Source organism: Suricata suricatta, chromosome 7 (genome assembly GCF_006229205.1).
Source record: "Suricata suricatta isolate VVHF042 chromosome 7, meerkat_22Aug2017_6uvM2_HiC, whole genome shotgun sequence".
Taxonomy (NCBI): Eukaryota; Metazoa; Chordata; class Mammalia; order Carnivora; family Herpestidae; genus Suricata; species Suricata suricatta.
In genome coordinates, this window is record NC_043706.1 from 7359666 (window position 1) to 7379834 (window position 20169).

Sequence of the window (20169 nt, forward strand, 5' to 3'; positions counted from 1 at the left end):
CATGCGCGTGGGAGAGAGAATCCGAAGCAGGCTCCATGCAGTCAGCACGGAGCCCAAAGTGGGGCTCGATCCCACAAACCTTGACATCACAACCTGAGCCAAAATAAACACAAGGATGCTCAACCAACTGAGCCACCCAGGGGACACTGTTATTTTTTTTTTAAATAAACCATGTCCTTTCTCTTCAGAGTTTGATTACACATGTTGGGCTAATTCACTGTTTTCCATGTGTCTCCTGTTGAACATGTTCACATCCTTTCTCTCTCTTCCTGCCTTAGTACTAATCATTTCTTCTGAATTGCTGTAAGAAAAAATGTTTTCCAAAACTGGAAACTGATCCACAGATCCAACCCTCTCGAGCTGCATCAAATCTGTTTTTTAAGTAGAATTTAACGTTTGAGAGACAAAGAGAGTGAGGGAAGGGCCGAGAGAGACAAAGGGGGAGAGAGAGAGAATCCCCAGCAGGATCTGCACTGTCAGCGCAGAACCCAAATGCAACACTCGATGGTGAGAAATGTGAGATCAGGCCCTGAGCCAGAATCAAGCGCTGGACGCTTACCACCCAGACACCTCTCAAATGTGTTGTTAAACCCACATATCCACATCTTGGCTTCCGTTATTTTTAAACTTCTTTTTGATTTGCTGCAATTATCCTTAATCTTAGTACATGATTTCTTGAATATTTTCAGAGATCCTCTCAAGTCCCTAATTGCGGTGTCTGGAAGACTTATAGGTTTCTTTCTATTGCTCTTTCTCCTCACTCCTTCCCCATTTACCTAGCCTTCTGGTGTGCACAGTCATTTTTTATTATATGCTGGGCATGGTCTATAAACACTTGAAGGGAACCCTTGACTCTCTAGAGGATACTTTCCTCGATGTGGATCTAAGTTTGCTTTTGGCGATCAGTTTAGCTAGAGGTAGATCCTTTATCATTTCATCGGGCATCTTGCTAACTTGAATCTGAACTTATCTTCTATTTTATGGAGTTAAGACTATGTTCTTTTCATGTCTCTTCCTAGCACGCGACTCTTTTAAGGTCCCAACCTACACCTGTCGTCTTCCCTAGGGCCTCAATATTGGGACCATGAAGCTTCCTTTCAGCCTCCTCAGCCCTGCACGCCTTCTAGAGCTCTGCACAGCTTGTCCAAAGCTCAGCTGCTTTTTACGAATTATCATGAGTTTTGTACAGAAATAACAGCATCATATATGGAGTTTACCTCTTTATGTTTCTTGGATCTCTACAATCTGGGACTAAGTGCTAGCCACACACACCTGCCACCTCCATCCCCTCCCCCCACCAAATGAGAAAGATCCAATTCCTCCCAACTTTCCACCTTCGAATCAGGATGAGGAGTGAGACTATAACAAGATAGTTTGAGTACATTATATTAAAGGCATAAACAACACCACGTGAAAATATAGGGCAAATTATGGCATGTTAACTGGAGGATTCCTAAAGGAGGGATTGTAGAGTTTTAACTAGAAATAAGATAGTTGTTCATCCTATTTACTCAAGATAATTTCACTTGATGCCTGGGGTTCTAAAGTGAAGAATTAATAAGTGCCTACTTTTAATCTTAAACAGACCCTGGTTTTAAAATTCTATAGTAAATTATAAATTATTGAAGTTTACCCTGACCATATGATTATTTAAGCCATCAAGAAAAATGGTTGAGGGACAACCTGAGAATTTCAGGGACAAACAAGGTCCAGCAAAGACCCGGAAATGGCACAGCATGCTGTGGTCAGGAACTCCAACCAGAACAGCGATATTGGAGACACACACACGTAAGAGCAATGAGTAGAAATGGGTCTGAAGACATAGCAAGCAATGGAACATGGAAGACAATGGGAGGTTCTATATCTGTGGGCAACTCAAGGCCATTGACAGACATACAGCCAAAAGAGATTTTGCAGAAAATAAAAATAACTCACACGAGAGGTGCTGTTGACATAAATAAAGGCACAGGGGAAAGGAACGGATTCAAGAAACATATAGAAAGCAAAATCAAATCACATTTAGTGACTGTCAAGGCAGGGATTCTGAATGAATCCACACACTCAGTGTGGCTGGGAGACTGTGACAACCAATATTTTACTAATTTCTTATTCTAAGAAATTTTATGAGGAATTAGATAAAATGTATGCTTTCTGTTGTGAGCAATTCTTCCCTTATTGTTATAACAGTAAGAACAGCCCAAGGGGGGTTGGGGGAGAAGGGGAATCATAAACCACCACCAGCAAAAGAAATGATCCCATCCTTTTTTCTAGAACAGAAGTACAATGGCTTGAATATTTCAGAACATCTGTTATTATAAAGACATTAGCGCCTTCAACACACGGGCAGTGTTCTTTTTCTGGAAGACACTGTATTTGTCAGCTTAAGCAACCGTAACAAGAATTCCACAGACTGGGTGGCTTGGGAAATTTGAAGAATTCTTTCTCCCTGTGGAGGCTGGAAGTCCAAGTTCAAGGCATCAGCTGATGTGGCTCCAAATGAAAGCCTTTTCCCTGGTTCTTTCTGGCTTCCCTTCTATCTCCTCACCGGATAGTGGGGTGTTTGAAAGAGCTCCCATTTATGGCACATTCCCATCAAATTAGGGTGTCACTTTATGAAGGAATTGAACCGTAACTGCCTCCTGAAGATGCAGTTGCACTGGAGGGTCAAGGCTCTCCCGTAAGCATTTTGGGGAGACACGATTCAGTGTCTATGGACAATTCAGTCCACAGCAGCCACTCAGTAAGCACTCTTCCACCATCCCTCTGGTGCTCCTTCAGGTTTCTGTTCAGTTAAGCCAGTGAGGGGTGCTGACAATTGAAAGAACCCAGATGAGAGAAATTGCCCCAAACCTCTTCATCGCCTTCTGAAAAGGCAACGAAAAACACAAATGTTCACATTTCAGTGGCTAAGGCAGGAAAAAAAAAAAAAACCCAACAAGAAAAACAAAAAAACAGCTAGAAACAAGATTAAAACCTGAAGTCAATATAATCACAGGAACAGCAGGGAACGCTATCATCCTCTGAGGCCTGACGGTGGCGGATGGACGCTGGCCTGTCACGGGCATCATGCTATGATTGTGGCAGGAGACCTGGGCCGGCCTCGCACCTGCCCACCTGCACAGAGCGCACCCAGATGCCACACTGCTTCCCTTATTCCTACCATTCTACCCTGGCACATCCTCGTTTTCAAAACCTTTGTCTGAGGCATCTTTTAAATATAAGATGCACCCACATTAAGTACACAACTCACTGAATGTTGTTCATGCATTTACAGATCTGTACAGTCCTCAGTGTAATTTCTGGATAGTTCAATCACCCTGCAAAGAAACGCAGAGCATGGAATCACCTCCCACTTCCCTGTCCGAGCCCTAGCCAACCGCCTGTTTTGTCTCTATAGAGAACGAACATAGCTTTCTTCCATGTATGTTATCTATTTATGTAGCCTTAACTCATCCAAGGGAAAGGGTAGAACTGATTCCAGCACCGTGTCCTTGAACCCAAGAGTGTGCTTTTACCAAGATGTGGATGGCGACAGAGAAAGAAGCGAGTGGCTTCACCTATCATTCAGGATTTCCATTTCTGCTGTACCTCCGTGTAATGCTGCTGCCTCAGTGGAGGGGGTGAGCACCCCACGGACCCACGGCTCTGAGGACCAGACCAATCCAGTAACTCGGTTTTTAAGGGCAAATGAGATGCCAGTCTGCAAGTCCTCTGTTTCTCTTTGCCCAAATAAGAAAATCAGCATGTGAGAAGAGCCAGTGGGAACAAGGTCCAGGAGTTCAGACTCTGTGGCACATGTGACCTTCTGTGCCCCTCCCTCTATGGAGTAAAGTATAGCCCTGTGTTCTAGCGTCCCCACCACAAACCCACGTGCACCTGCAACCAAGTTCCTGACAGCTCAGTTTATTTTGGTGACTGCAGTCCTGTGCCTGGTGAACTGTGCTGTTTTTATGTGTGTTACCTTTCTCTAAGCCCTAGTCAGTTTTCCCTATTACCATGCAAAATTAACACTTATGAGACACTAAACAATAAATTAGACATTAGCAGAAAGGTGAGACATGGTAAGAACATTCTCTACCATCCAAGGTCTAAGGGAAGACATTTCAATCAGTAAGCCTCCTAACAAGAGGCACTTAGGAAGGATGTGGGGACAGCAGAGTTCAGTGGACCCTCTAGAGGAGCGTGCATATTTTGGGGAAAAAAGACCTCAACATAATTCCCATGATCTGTTTTAAAATACAATATTTAGCACACTTTGAAAGTCAAAGACATATTTAGGATGAAATTTTTACATTAATCAAACACAGTTTAAAAATTCATGACTTGAGTAAAGGGCAGGACAAAATTGATGCTTTAAGAGAGTTCTAAGCAGTAATGCTATGAACGCTCAGAGAGATTGCTTGGGTAGCTCAGGAGGGCTTCATGGAGGAGGTGGAATCTCCGATGGGCAATGGAAGCCTGGGACACATGGGACAGGCAGGCACAGAGCATGGACTTTGAACCCCAGGGGGTGCTGAGGGAGCTGATGGCATACAAAACAGAAAGCGTGCATCAGCCGCTGAGGCAAAGCGGCTTTGCCCAAACATGATCAAGGACTTGGGGTTGATGGCACGAAACAGCCCCAAGAAGAAAAAGTGCTCAGGCTTGGTGATTTTGCAGACAGGAGGGAAGAGCAAAGGGCAAGGAAAACAGAAGAATGACTTCAAGGTTTCCAGACTCCACGGACGCGGAAGTGATGGCATCAGCGGAAATGAGGACTTAGGCTAGAGAGTCGGTTTGGAAAGTAATGTGACCAAATGCCCAAAGCTAGCACATGAGGCGCACTGACTGCAACCTATAGGCTCCTTGGTTCCTTCTGCAAGACTTCAGAGACAGGGCTGCACTGGTGTTGTGACAAGACAGTCCACCCCCACATCATGGCTTCCCTTGCAGAGGCCACTGTCTGTATGGGATTGGGGCAGCCAATGAGCAACCTGCTTAAAACTGTTTTCAGACTCACCAGTCACAACGACCACACAAATAGCCTTCTCTGGGCCTCTTCTGTCGTACATGTTTCTTTAGTGGATTCAACTTCCCGGTCACAGAATTACAATGAAGACACAACCAGCTCTGTGGAAAGAGCACAGGGTTTTGTTTTAGATAGAGCAGGGTTAGAATATTGGCTCTCCCCGTGAGTTTTTCACCTCTTTGACCTTGTTTCCTCACCGTGGAAACGGAATCCTAAGTTCAATGTTATTGTGAGGATCAAACATTTAAATAGCACATTAAGACACCTGCCTAGTTCACAGAGCCTAGATTTATTTTCCTCTTCATAAGAGCACAAAGCAGAACACCAAAAGATAAAACCGTACATTTACTGTTGGATAAATGAACCGAGGTTGGCGTGTGGGTCTAAGTTGCAAAGGACAAACATGGGATAGAAGGTTTTTAAATGTCAATGGCACCGACGCAAATTATTACTAGTTTGGACACAGAGCTGACTGCTCTATATTGTACACACACATATTTCATCACACCAGGAAGGATGACAAATGCTTCAAGGTTAGATAGGGCAGACCATTGGAATCCACTGGATCTCAAGCACGGCACGTGCAGGATCGGAGTACCTAAAGGTGCTGCATTCGTCTGCTTGAACTGTAATTGTCAGGTTTCACAGGCTGGGTGGCTTCAAGCAACAGAAATATATTTTCTCACAATTCTGGCAGCTCAAGGCCCAAGATGAAAGTCTCATCAAGGTTGGTTTCTTCTGAGTCTCCTTTTCTCAGCTTGGGCATGGTCCTGCCTCGATGACTATCTACGTCCCAAATTTTTCTTCTTATAATGACACCGGTCATATTGGACTAGCGCCCACACTTAAGATCATTTCAACAATCATCTCTTCAAAGGTAGAAACTTCTAATTATACAACAAACAAATAAATAAATTGTGGGTACGTAACACACAGCATGGTGACTATAGTCAATACTATATTGCATATTTAAAGTTCCTAAAGAGTAGATCTTAGAGGTCAGCTGAGCAACCAACTCTTGACTTCGGCTCACGTCATGATCTCACGGTTGGTGGTTCGAGCTCTGCATTGGGATTCACACTCACAGCACAGCAAGGAGCCTTCTTGAGATTCTCTATCCTTGCCCCTCCCCCACCCCCAGTCTCTCTCACAATAAACGTTATAAATAAATAGTTCTCATCACACACAAATTTTTATATTTACATGTGGGGACGGGTGTTGACTTAGCGTGATCATTTTGCAATTTATACACATATCCAATCATTATGCCGTACCCCCAACACGAAGACAACGTTATGTATCAGCTCTACCACAAGTTTAAGAAAATTATCTCAACAGCAGTCCCATTCTGAGGAAATGTGGAGATTGAAACTTCAGTGTATGAATGTAGAGGGGACACGATTCAGCTCATAACAGGAGCCTTACCACAAAATAGCTTTCTCGTTTGCGAGACACTGGAACATGATTTGCCATTCAAATGACCCAGAAGGCAGGTGGGATGGCCACCAGCTCCATTTATCAGCATCACAGGAGAGTCAGGTGAGCCGGAACTCAAAGAGGCAGGAATCCAGAGTCTAAATATAGTGCCCTTTTCATCATGTCACACTGCCTCTGTGCATGACGGGCTGACAGCAGCCCAGACAAGGCACTGGTGACCTGCTGACTGTGTGTCGGGCAGGAGACCGTCGCTCTACATTTCTTTTCTGAGCTTCCATGGCTCTTCGGTCTCCTTCACACCACTCTGGCACCCAGCACAGTGCCAGACACACTGCAGCGGTTCAGTACATTTGGGTTTAATCGGAGCCAATTAAGCTTTGCCACGCAGACTACGCACCTGATCCGGTGCCCCTTAAAAGATCCTCACCACTACCTTTCTCCAGGCTCGTAAGTCGAGTCGCAGAGCTCTCTGCTCACAAATCCTGAACACAGCAATGTGGGGTGGAAAGATGAAATGTAACACGCTGTCCTTTTAATGGGTGCTCGTTACCAAATAAGGACATTCTCTCTCTCCCCCCCGCCCCCTCTCTCTCACTCTCTGTCAAAACTTTAAACGTAAAGAGCAATTCAATTTTATAGAGAGGTCAAGTGTTCACATTCGCCCCACTCCCACGTTGTAAGGCCATCATTTCAAATGCCTAATAATTTCCATTAAACCGACCTGTGAAAATAAAAGGTACCATATCATACAAATACGAGTCCTTTGAGATCAGAAAGTCTGTACCAATTTTCTATAATTCATGGGGGCCCTTTAGAATACATACCCCAAACAGCAAAACCGCGGCATATACTGCATCAAGTTTTAGATCAGAAAGATAAACTGAGTCAAAGAGCTGAACATGGCTGCCGCACAAATTGTGGGCATGATCAGCCTTGGGATAAAAGCTGAGTAAAGAAAGTTTATTTGCCAAGGAGCATTTCGTCTCCTGGCTCTTCCTTGCGTTGGGGCTCTTGGAACCCCCAGATGCCCTCCAGTAACCTGAATTCCCTAAATTTGTGGGAGTGTACATATTTCCTTCATCTCTTCCTATATCCCGATCCCACCCCAATGAAGTATATAAATCGATTCCAAATAAAACCATGATATAAATCTTAAAAATCATTCCACTTATCATATATAAACAAGACATTAAAAACCCAAGCACTAAACACAGAATTTCAGAGTTAATTAAAGACAGAGTCCAAATTCGAACATGGGACTTCTATTTGCAGCTCGACACCGACTACTCTGTCAGAGGCTCAGCAACCGGTTGGGAGTAAACTACCATGATGAAGTCTACACCTCTGTAATGGATTCCGTACCCTGAAAATGACTCGGCCCTTTCACCAAAGATCTAAGTCTAATTTCAGACAGATGCTGTAACTGTGCCAGAAGACATCAATGGGATTTTTTCACTCTCTCCAATCAGGATCTTGGCTAGTTCTACCCACATTGACTTCTCTCTGCCACTTCCAAAGACAGGAGGATTGACAGTAATGAAGGAGGTAGTGTTCCAATCCCTAGGACACTACCATTGTCATATAAAACATACTTTTATTTGGAACAGAATAGCATTTTGTAAGATTACTTTGACCCCTGCCTCATTTATTCAGTGAAAGCATTTTGTAATTTGTTATTGAGAGAAGTCATAACCCAGCAGAAGGTTGAAACAGAAAGAGAAAGGGAGTCAAGCTGTTCTAACAGCCTGGTCCTCAGGAAGAAAGGGAAAAATCCAGATTAAGCAAATGTCTTCGGAGTATACTCAATCGGCAAAGACAGGGCATCTTACACCCAGGTTGGACATTTCCCCCAAGAGAAGGAGAGGAGGTTGGAAGAGAAGCAGAAGTGTTTCCCCTCTGTGGACTTCTGAAAAATACCGGCTAGATTTGGGTGTTTGGGAGATCCAAGAGGAAAGAGGATTCAAGCTCTTTGAATCCTGGGAAGGTGGCAGGACCCAGGAAAAAATACCTGGAAGGTGTGTTTAGACAAAGAGGTTCTCAAAGAACCCCGCAGAGTATCTGATGGATCAACATGATAAAGAAGAAATGGAAGGCTCTCCATGTGATCAAAGCAGGCCTGAACATTGAGGGCGAGTCACAACGGAGGAAGCCCTCTGACAGAAAAGAACGGATAAAGAATCAAATGTAAAAGAAGGCATCTCCGTCATGCCACTGTGGACAGATGCCAGCCCAGAGCAAGGCCAGCACGGCCGCTTACTGCCCCCAGAGGAGCAACCTCCTCCCAGCACCACCCCTCAAGGGACAGACTCTCAAACTGGGAGAGATTTACAACTAGGGATCAGAGACTCAAAAGTGAAATCAGGTTTAAACCTAGAAAAGTAAGTTCCATTTCTGGCACACCTGAGTTGGTGAACTGAGATTCATACCTGTTAGCTATTTCTCTCTATTTTGTTTTCATTTACGTCCAGCTTTTCACATTCACCTCAATTAAAACTACTGTGATCATCCTGCTAAACCAGAAGTAAAATCTCTCAGGGAAAAGAATTATAAATGTAAAGTTATTAAATATGGAGACAAGTAAAACCACTTTATGGGTCCCCCCCCCCCCACTGAGAAGCATTAATCTTGCAGTAACGTAAGTAAAGATTGTTGTTTTATTTTTTGCTTTTTTGACAAGCTGCTTTTTACAAGTAGAACATTCCTTCAATACAAATATACCTGAGGCCTCATTTTTCTCTTGGTCTAGGAAGACGATTCCCCATCTTTCTGAAGTCAAAGCTTGTCATGGTACACTCTTTTTCTAGCTAAAATACTGATATGTGGCTCATTAGTTTGTTGAAATAGCTGAATATTTTATGTTTTAAAATATTACGATATACTTGAAGAGATCTAAACTGCATAAACACCAGTGTTTCAACTACAAAGCAGTTTTATCAGTTTTGTGCAATGAGTAACACATTCACCTTCGATGAGCTCTACATTAAAGAGGAATGAAGCCATCATAACACACACACACACACATGTGTACAAATATACAGTCCTCCCCAAAAGGCTGGTAGTTAGGATAATGTCCTAAAATACAAACTTTCCAGCCCCTGCACAAACACCGAAAGGTAAAGAACACAGATTACCGTCTCCTGTCCAGGTACTACAGCATTACACAATTCAAACATGCCACCATCTCTCTCCCTAGTCATTCAACAAGGTCACAAGCCTATAGGCAATGTCATTACTTTTGCCATGAATAGCAAACACCACCTACGGGCAAATAATGAAACACAAAGGGCTGGGGAACTGGTCCGAGTAACAAGAACCAAGACCAACGGAAGAGTCAAGGAGGAAGAAGAGGAAGGTGGCTCTCAGATTTTGGTCTCTATTCAATGTATCTTAACATCATTTAAAAAATTGCGTTATTTGAATCTTCGAAAACCTATACTGTGAGACTTTTATACCCAAATATAGGAGCATCGCCAAGGCAGCCATTAAACCAGAGTCATTTTTCTGCCTTTGAAAATTTCGCAGGCTTGAATTGTAGAGGTCTTTGTCAATCCTCACAGTTTAGGATTCTTAGCAATATCCCATTCCTACCATTTCATCCCACACCTTTGTCACTCTGCACTGTCAAGAGGAGGTGCATGGATAATGTATGCTGTAGAAGAATCTTCCCTTGCTCCCTGGGCAGCTGTGAGGGTGCTCAGGTACACGCAGTGCCCAACAGAGATGCTCTTTTGATGGTAATGTCCACGGACGAATGGGCCATTTTTTAATCTAGCTCTTCTTCAGTGAGGACCATGACTTTGAAGACCTCTAAGACGGGACAGGACTTTAACTTTGTGAGGAGACATGAGTTTAGCAGAAGAGAGGAAGGGATTCGTGGACATTACGTTATGCGTTCAGTAGGCTGAGGAACAAAGCCAAAGAGTTGTCAAAGAGTAAACCTTAGCATTCAAAAAGGAGTCTCAAGAATCACTTGATCCAAAACCATCAATGTACAGAGGAGAAGACAAAAAAATCCAAGAAGTTTATCGCTGAGACCAGAAACACACAACCCACTGAGCGGGGTTCAGCAAATGCCTTTTGGCAAAGGACCGGATAGCAAATATCTTTGTCACAATTACTCAACGCTGCTTTCGTAGCCTGAAAGCAGACATAGACAATATGTAACAGCCATGTTTGACACCTGCAAACTAGATTGGCCCACTGGTCATGCCACACCAAGCCGCATACCACAGGACCTTCTTCAATATCCAGCTCACTGTTCCACTCATCACGAACCAGGGAAAACAAAAATAATTCTCCCAGTAGAGTCAAAGTAGCTTTTACTTGCTTCTCTAGAATGGCTCAAAACCACCCTTAAAAAGAGAGACATTTACTTGGAAGTAGTCTTTGCCGCCATATGCAAAAAGGCCAAAAATAAAAACAACCCAGATAAAGTGTCCGGCTGTAGCTGCATTTCTGTCACTGGCAACCAAGCACCTTAAAAAATGGTCAAATTGAATGCTCACTTACATGAGGCTTCCCACTTAGAACAATTTTATGTCTCTGCTCATTGACTAGGCTTTAACATAAATCCTTCAGATATTTGTTTCACCCATCTCTGTGGAGGTTAATTTACCTATTTAAATGTAATTTAAAGTACAATCAGCACTATAAACATGTAAGAAAATGATACCTTACGTTTGTATGGAACCTTGAGTGTATAATACACTTTTATTATAAAATCATTCCTTACTACAACCGTGGGAGATACTCAGTGAGGTTAGGATTGTCCCCACTTTATAGATATAAAGAGAAAACATTTAATTGTGTGACTCCCTTGGGGCACCTCAGTGGTTCAGTTGGTTAAGCATCTGACTTCAGTTCAGGTCATGATTTGTGGGTTTGAGCTCTGCGTCAGGCTCTGTGCTAACAGCTCAGAGCCTGGAGCCTACTTCAGAGTCTGTGTCGCCCTCTCGCTCTGACCCTCCCCTGCTCACGCTCTTTCTCAAAAATAAATAAAAAGCACTAACAATTTAAAAAATTTGTATAACTCCTATAACTATTAAGACTAGAACTCAGGTCTTAAGAATCTCCATCTAGTGTTTTAATGTTTATTTTTGAGAGAGAAAGAGAGAGAGCGAGCGCGTGGAAACGAGTAAGCATGAGCAGTTGGTGGGGGGGGGGGTAGAGACAGCATCTAAAGCAGGCTCTGGGTTCTGAGGTGCCAGCATAGAGCCCGATGTGGGGCTGGAACCCACTGACTGTGAGATCATGACCTGAGCTGAAGTCGGATACTCAACCCACAGACCATGAGATCATGACCTGAGCTGAAGTCAGATACTCAACCAACTGAGCCACCCAGGTGCTTTTTTTTTTATTATTACGTTTTTTCATTTAATTTTGAGAGAGACAGCATGAGTGGGGGAGGGGCAGAGAAAGTGGGAAGTGGGGGAGGGGGAGAATCCCAAGCAGGCTCCAAGCTGTCAGCACAGAATCTGATGTGGGTCTTGAACTCAGGAAACCAAGAGATCATAATCTGAGCCAAAACCAAGAGTAGGATGCTTAACCAACTGAGACCTCTAAGCACCCGTTTTTTTTTTTTTAAGATCTAGTGCTCTCTTACCTACACTTCCCTTTTCCAATCTGTGGAATAAAGCACTTGTCTGTCAGCATTTTCATGGTTACCTTATTGGCAGGTGCCAGCTCTGACTTCCTCTTTGTTTCTATCATCTTTCATCCACATGCTAATTTTTTTTTTATTATCAAAGTATAATAAACTTACTGTTTCTTGTATGAGGCTCTGGAGAACCAGATAATCAAGCATTGTGCAGACTGCCCCTATGAAGTGCAGAACCCACACTTGGTGACAACTGAAGACAGTACGGGGTAGGATGGAAATACTTTCATTTCCTCCGTGGTTGGTGGCATGCTGAGTTAGCCTGGAGCTGCTGAGCCACTGGCCCGTGGATATTCGGAATCCCCAGGAAAACCACTTCTATGTGAGTGAGTGAGGATCCTCCCGTCGACATCCCTGAACACAAATGGCAACGAGCTGTGAACTCCAAACTTTGGAAAACATGAGCAAAACTCTACACAGAAGTACCAATACTCACTGGGATTTATTTTCCCCGTGGAAAATGGAATGAGGGAGATGTTCTTCCAAACTGGCTTTGTAAACGGATCTTGGCACGTGCTTACCGACAGCTCTTCCAAGTCCACAGTTCAATGAATTACTCCCAGTACGCCAATGTTAGGACAATTCTCCTATCTGTTCCTTCTCTCTGGTTATTGGAAGAAGGCTGACTTTTTGCTTCCATGAAAACAATTCAATTTAACAATTCCCAAGTATTCAGTTACGTGGCCAAGTGCTTGGCACTTCATTGTTGACTAAAAAGGATAGAACTTAAATTTACCTCTCAATTTAACTTGATGACACCTGGGGGAGACAATTTTCCCCATAGGACTCCAGAACATTTGTCTTCCAGAGTCCCAGGATATTGAGAAGATAGATGCCAGATAGATTTTCCATGTGGTTCTTCTGTCCGTTTCTTATTGTCATCAGAAGCACTTTCTCTGCTCCAAGTATTTCCTAGGCAGCTCCTACGTTAAGGTGTTATTACCACCATCTAATTATTACCACCATCTAATTGTTAGACGCATTTGTGTTTTACCAAGTGTTAAAACAGTTGGTCCATTTCAGCTGGGGTTCTCCAGCTCCAGAAAGTTCCACCATCTTCCTTTGACTTTCATACCATTGACATTCTTGAAAATTATAGTCCATTGAGTAGAAGGGATCTCAAAACAGGTTTATGATGCTTCCTCATGATTAGATTCATGTTATGTGTTTATGTCAAGAATATCAAGATATTTCTCCTAGCAATCTATCAGGAGACACCTTTGACTGATGCCAAGACCTTGGTCACTTATTAAGGTGGTGTCCATCAAGTCTTCCCACTCAGAAGTTACTCCTTTCCCCTGGTGTCATTAGGGTTTTGTGTAGTTTTATTATAAAATATCTAACCACCATATTCATTAAACCTTCAACGTACTTATTTACTGAGATTGCAGTAGGCTTACTATTTTGTATTTCATAGGTTGTAATAATTGTTGTCATTTATTTTGATGCTCAAATTACTCCCAGTGTGACCTCTGGGAGCCTCTTAAAGATAACTCTCATGTCCTGTTGGCATATTCCCAGCATTCCGTGAGCTCTTCTGTACTTTCGGGCACAAGATACCCCTGGCTCACATTGTACTTCCTTTATCCAAACTCTGCAATTAGCCATTTTTTTCCAAGAAATTCTTTTACTTCTCTTAGACCATTAGAAGCTAAGATATGGCTGCTAAGTGTGTTGTTGCCAGGGCAGGAGCTATTCCCAGGCCCCTCCCGGGGGCAGAACTCGGGAACACACGGATGCACACACACCTACGCACATTTACATTCCCACATATTACTCTTTAATAAAAACCATGAGCACTCACCAACACTATGGATTCCAATGCATTCTCCTTTTCCACATTCTTCACTTCTCTGACAACGACAAACTTGGCTTCTGTTACCCTCAAGACCCAGGCCTATTTGCCCGGCAGATACAACCAATCTCGGAGGTTCTCCCCTGCCTCAGGCAGATGCCCCCTTCTCACACTCTGGATGTGATACCCATGTGAGATCGCCTCCTCCACGATGCCGTCCTACCCCGCGTGCGTTTTGCCACTCCACTCAGCTGCCCTGCCACGGGGAGGCCCTTGCTCCTCCTGAGCTCTGACTCACCATGACAGGCCACCCCTGGCACATTACAGCGGGGTGAAGAGTAGCCCACCAACAGATGGGTCCACCCAAAACCTCAGGATGTGACCCTCCTCGGAATAAGGTCCTTTGCATATGTAACTAAGGTGAGGCTCATGTGATCATTCTGAATTAGGGAGGGCCCTAAACCCAATGACAAGGGCTCCTGATAAGAAGCAAGAAAGGAGAGGGTAGGAAGACACACAGGAGGGCAGCATTCAGAATGGAACCAGAGGGCGCAGTGAAGCTGCCACAAGCTGAAGAGTGCTGAGGAACGCCTCCGCCCCCAGAAGCTGCGAGAGACATCAGGGTGGGTTTTGACTCAGAGCCCCCAGAAGGAAGCCACCCCAACCTGTACTTAGATTTCAGCCGTCTGGCATCCAGAACCGTTCCAGAATCAATCTCCATCTTACTCAGTCACTGAGTTGGTGGTAATCTGTCACAGCAGCTGTGGAAAACCAACACAGAGCTTGGTGGCAGGAGTTGAGACTTGGAGAGACCTACTTGGGGTCGACATTTCAGCCCACCACGGAGACCCTCTTTATCCCGTGTGGGCTTCAAAACCCTCCTCCAGGCTGTCCCCACACCTGAACGTCCTCGTGACCCTGACAGAGCTCTGACACTCTCTCCAGGAAGCCCTCCTGTCAAAGCCTACTCAACCCCTTGGGCCAGATGCGCTGCCCTGAGCCATGACCACTCCCCAGCATCCCCTCCCCCCCCCCCCCCCCCGTCTCCTGCCGCAGACGCCCACCTCGCTCTGTCCCACGCTGAGGCTCTGGACTTAATTTCTGAGTTCGAGGAAGAGAGTACAGTTCCAGTAACATCTTACCTCACTGTACATTAATTTGGGGGATGACCAGTATTGCTTTCATTTTTTTTTTTTTTTACTTTCCTTCTACAACAAAAGCCCAAAAGCTCTAAAATAAAATGAAAGGTGTCATAATGATGCCCATTTCCTGGTGTGACGAAGGTACATATAATGTCCTTGACAGAGACATACATTCTTTTGGAAAACTGTCTTGTTTTTCAACACAATCCTCCTTCATTTGCTCTAAATAAATATGACATGTTAAAACAATAAATGGATTCCTAAGTCCTATGTACTGAATTGAATACTCAAGATAGATCACTTCATCAAGGGGGAAAAAGTCAAAGTGGCTGACTACGTCTTTCCTTTCAGCTTCTGAGATTTTGGAGGCAGCTTCAAAAGACGCAATGATGACACAGCAACAGGATAAAATACAAGGTTGTTGTAAAAACCATAAATAAAGCATGACTGTCGCGGGAGATCTTAGGTTTGTGTTGTTATACTCTGTCAACGAAGTCCTGAGCGAAATCCTACAAGTTGACGGTTATTAAAAGACCATTCTGAAAGTGCAGAAAAGAGGAAGAAAACAGAAAATAGAGTCTTTCCATGCTCATTGTTTCCAACAGAATGTTTCAGGAGAGCTTTGAGCATTAGCTGAAAAAAAGACTCGGACACGATTTCCTGAAGTTTTCGTTGTAAAAACTTCTGTTTTTCTCGACGGCTGCGGCGCATGGAATTTCTGCAGAGAAGTTAGCCTCCGATGCAAGACTAGGACAAAGTCTGTTACTGGTAGGCCATGTTCTGTAGCACGGGACTACACTGGAAATTTTATTGCACATTTGCTCCCTTCAGGTTCCCCAGATCGTTTAACGATTCTGTGCTTCCGCGACATAAAAGACAGGCCAGCAACCGGAGGCCACACTTCTCAGCTCCAGATCGAACATGACATTGCACACTGACAGCATTTGACAATTGGGTTTGTTCTTTTGAAAGCAATCAGACTGCACAATGGCCGGGATGCAGGAAAAATATAATAATAAAGCCTTTGTGAGACGACTTTGGTAAAAATGCAATTCCGTTGTTCACTGGCAAGTTTTCATTACAATTAGTAATGATTAATATTAATGACGACTGTTTGTAAAGCATGTAAGAGGGACGTGACTCATTGGGGAGTAAGCCAGTATCATACACTCTGTTCTCCGAGGAAATAGCTGAGGCGAAATCACACCTCTCGGCTCTGTTTGCACTGACCAGATGGCCTCTGTCGCCAGTTTCAGAGTACTGAAGAAAATTTAAAACTACACTAGTCAATATAATCATTCCTCAAGTGGATCTACTCATCTCTCATCAAAAAGAAAAGACAAAATGAGAGAAGAGCATTTTTCTGTGTTTGAATTACAGTTAATACCACGGGAGACAGAATGATGCTGAAGCCTTAAAATCCATAATGTCGCCTGCCGTGTTTGACAATACTCACTTGAGCCTGGAGAACAAATTACAGTAAAAAAGCCTGCATATTTGGTACCGTCATCCAGAAGTTCCATTCTACTAGCAATTCCAAGCTTTGCAAATATGGTAAAAATTGATATGCATGATTATGGTTGGCTGCAAGATCCTACTATTCTCAAACAAAGGTTACATTTTGTCAGGCAATTTTGCTGTGTATTTCTTATGCTCTGGAGCCTTGAAAATTGGTATTATCAGAAAGTGCACGTATTATAAACATCACCCGTCATATCGTAGTATATGTTATTTTAGGCTTTCACGTAGAATACACATTACAGAGGTGTAAATATATGTTTGTTTTAATATATAGATTTTATAATACATACAGATTATTGAACCATACAGTTCAGTTTACCCCTGGTTCTTTTAACTTTTCTGTTGCTTCTTTGTCTTTGATGATGGATAAATCTCTGCCCCTAGCATCTCAGCTTTATTATCAGTCTCACGTTTCAACATCCTGAGGAGTATCTCTTCTTATATACCCTAATATTTGGTCAGGTGAAATTGTAGTATGTTTTGCATACATAATGCACACACATACGAAGGTACACCTAATACACAAACATGCCACCTGCTATTTCTAGAGCAGATAATTAGAGTCCAGGTGCTACTGTGATCCACCAGGGCCATCCGTAGGGATATTGACTCCATGGATTCCAACAACTAACGTGCACTTCAAATAGCATTATTTTTAAGATGAAGTATAAGGCTTTGTGACATGCCAAGGCCACATGGCAAATCCACCAGAACCCAGTTCCAGTCCTTCCATTATATCGTGGGCCTCACCACGCTTTCTTCTTTCATTTTTTAAGGGGGGTGGGGTGGACAGGGAGAAGGAGACAGGGAGAGAAAGGGCGCAAGTGAGCAATGGGTCAGGAAGAGAGGGAAAAGGGAAAGAGAGAGCGAGAGCATCCCAGGTGGGGCAGAGGGAGGGGGAGAGACAAAGGGAGGCAGGGAGAGACGAGGCCTTTGTGCCCACCTGATGTGAGATTCAAACTCGCACATCATGAGATCATGACCTGAAATGAGGTCCGATGTTTGACGACTGAGCCACCCAGGCAGCCCCACTCTTTCCACGTCTAAACCAGAGAGCTTCAGGGTTAATAACCAACTTTTATCTCTTCATTCCTATAACTCAATTTGTAACCAGTTCATCAATTTTTTAAAGATTTTATTTATTTACGTAACCTCTATCCCAAACATAGGGCTTGAACTCAAAACCCAGAGACCAAGAGTCACTTAATCCACCAACTGAACCAGACCGATGTCCATCAGCTAGTCTTTTACCTCTTAACCCCAGTCTGCATCTCAATGCTGGAGACACTGGTCACCATGTTATTGCTCAGTACTCTGATCATCTAACACAGTATTTCTCCAAAAAAAAAAAAATTTCTTCTTGAGAAATACGTTTCATGAGATGACCTAATAAACATTTCTGTGAATCTGCACATTGTGTCGATTCTTATTATTCAGATTCCATATTTGCAAATCAAGCTACCTGCTAAAACTGACCTAGAGCGTTCAAATCAATACTCCCAGAACCTTTGCATTCATTCACAGACCTACCAGTACGGAGCACAGAACGCTTGCAGACTCCTGATGCAAATGCTCCCAGCTGAGCTTGGACAAGGCCATGCTCTGCCTTCTGTAAACACGTGTCCTTGTCATAGTCTATTTAATGCCACCCTTTCTGTATTTTTGTGCATTTTCTTGGTGACTTTACTGTCTAAAATAGCCCCCAAACACATGCTGAAGGGCTCACTAGTGTTCCAAAATGCTGGATGGCTATGATGTGTCTAATAGAGAAAATGTCAAACAGGCTTCAGACCAGAGTTGCAGCGCTGTTGGGCAGAAGTTCAATGTGAATGCATCAGCAGTATATAGTAAACAGAAACACACATAAAATAAGGTTTTGTATGGACCAGCGGATGAAAACCATATAACCAGAGGCTTGAAAGATCCTTACCCTGAATTTCCTTTAGGAGACATGGCTTGGTATTCACGAATTCATGGTTTTCACGGACTCTATAGAAGTACCACAAATAATGAATATCAACTCTACAGAACTAAAACAAATGCTTCACAAAGACCCTTATTCACAGCAAAACTCTTTGACAATTTCCTGTGCCATTCTATCCATTTCATTAAAATTAATAAATACATTGTGACCCAATACATGAACTTCACACCCTACTAAGGAGACAAGATACAAAGTCTAAAGGTCACTGATCTAGAACCAACAGTCTAAGACAAAAGAATTTGAATTGGCCTTAAGTCCCGTCAAGATCCTACTTCATTCTCTCTCTACTCTTTTTTCTAATGTTCTGTTCCAACAGGCTTATCTCACTGGGAGGGGAGGCGGTCAAACAGTGTTTACACTCCTACCAGGAAAAGTTCTCCCTACTTGCAGTCACTTGTTGAAATTAGGCCAAAAATGTATAAAGGCGACTCCAGAGCTATCTGTTATTTATTTAAAACATAAAACTTTCTCAGATTACCCAAGATCACCATGGTCTTTCACTACTTTGAAATCTCTTGGAATTAATTGCTTCAACTTGTAATCTTTCCTCCTGGATGACATGGTTGGTTTTTAAGGATGTTATTTATCTTCTAATTAAGTAGTCTACTTTAGAAATAGGATCAACATACTGAATTCAAATCTGTCTTCCAATGCAAAGAACAAGGTGAGCAATCATGGTTGGGTTACTTAAATACTTAAAGCTTTGTATGTCTTCCTCTATAAAATGGAGAAAATACTATAAATATTCCATCCGCCTCTGGTGAAGATGAGAATGCATGCGATGTGCATCAGAACGGACCAGGTAAACATAACCTCTCAGTACCTTTTAGTTACGGTTACTGGGCTTACTGTTTTTATTAGGACTAACACGGAGTCATGTAAAAAGTACGCATTAGATAATCTCCATTTGTCTGTCACTTCCTTGCAAAATCACTTAAATTTAAATAAACTTCTCTGTTATTAGGACCTCTTGGTTTTGTTTTCATGGTCTTTCCTAAGAGTTCTCTAGCAGCTCAAGAGAGACAATGCTTTGCATGACTGTATTGTGTGACTGGTATTGAACGCACGAGATTTTGCAAATGCACCTCTCATCTAGATAAATCGTAGTTTCTAAGATGCAGACGGCACAAACTTCATTTTATCTGTAGATCCACACATATACTCTAAGAGGCTATACCCCTCAAAGGGGATGAACGAAGAATGCTAGGACAGCGATGGTTTATTTTTCTTTCCAGGTTTCAGCCTTACATTGGTCTTCCTAACCCTTCCACCCGCTTCTGCTTTCCAGTGGGGTTTAACCAGCACTAGATAGTGAGAAATAGTGGAAGAAAAAAAATCACTTATAATCAAGACAAAGATATGAATCACAAGAGCAACGAGTTTTTGTATGGCTTTAGGTCATTAAGAGATAATGTTCCACGCTCCTTTCAAGATTTAATGTGAAATATTCTTTCTGAACTATGTGTATTAGCTGTGCAATAAAAACTGTTAAATCTTATCTGAAAATTATTTTGATTTCTTTTGTCTTGTTTATTTTTGAGAGAGAGAGAGAGAGAGAGAGAGAGAGAGAGAGAGAGAGAGAGAAAGCCGGAGGCTCAACCAACTGAGCCACCCAGATGCCCCTAT

The 20169-nt window shown here is 43.0% G+C and overlaps 1 long non-coding RNA gene across 1 annotated transcript in view; it reads right to left on the bottom strand.

The window, feature by feature from the left end:
• The window catches only part of LOC115296590, a 171219-nt gene that overhangs the window by 132944 nt on the left and 18106 nt on the right, over nt 1–20169 (bottom strand). Inside the window, exon 2 of the long non-coding RNA XR_003910938.1 lies at nt 5000–5109. This is a non-coding gene — a long non-coding RNA (uncharacterized LOC115296590). The remainder of the gene's footprint in view (nt 1–4999; nt 5110–20169) is intronic.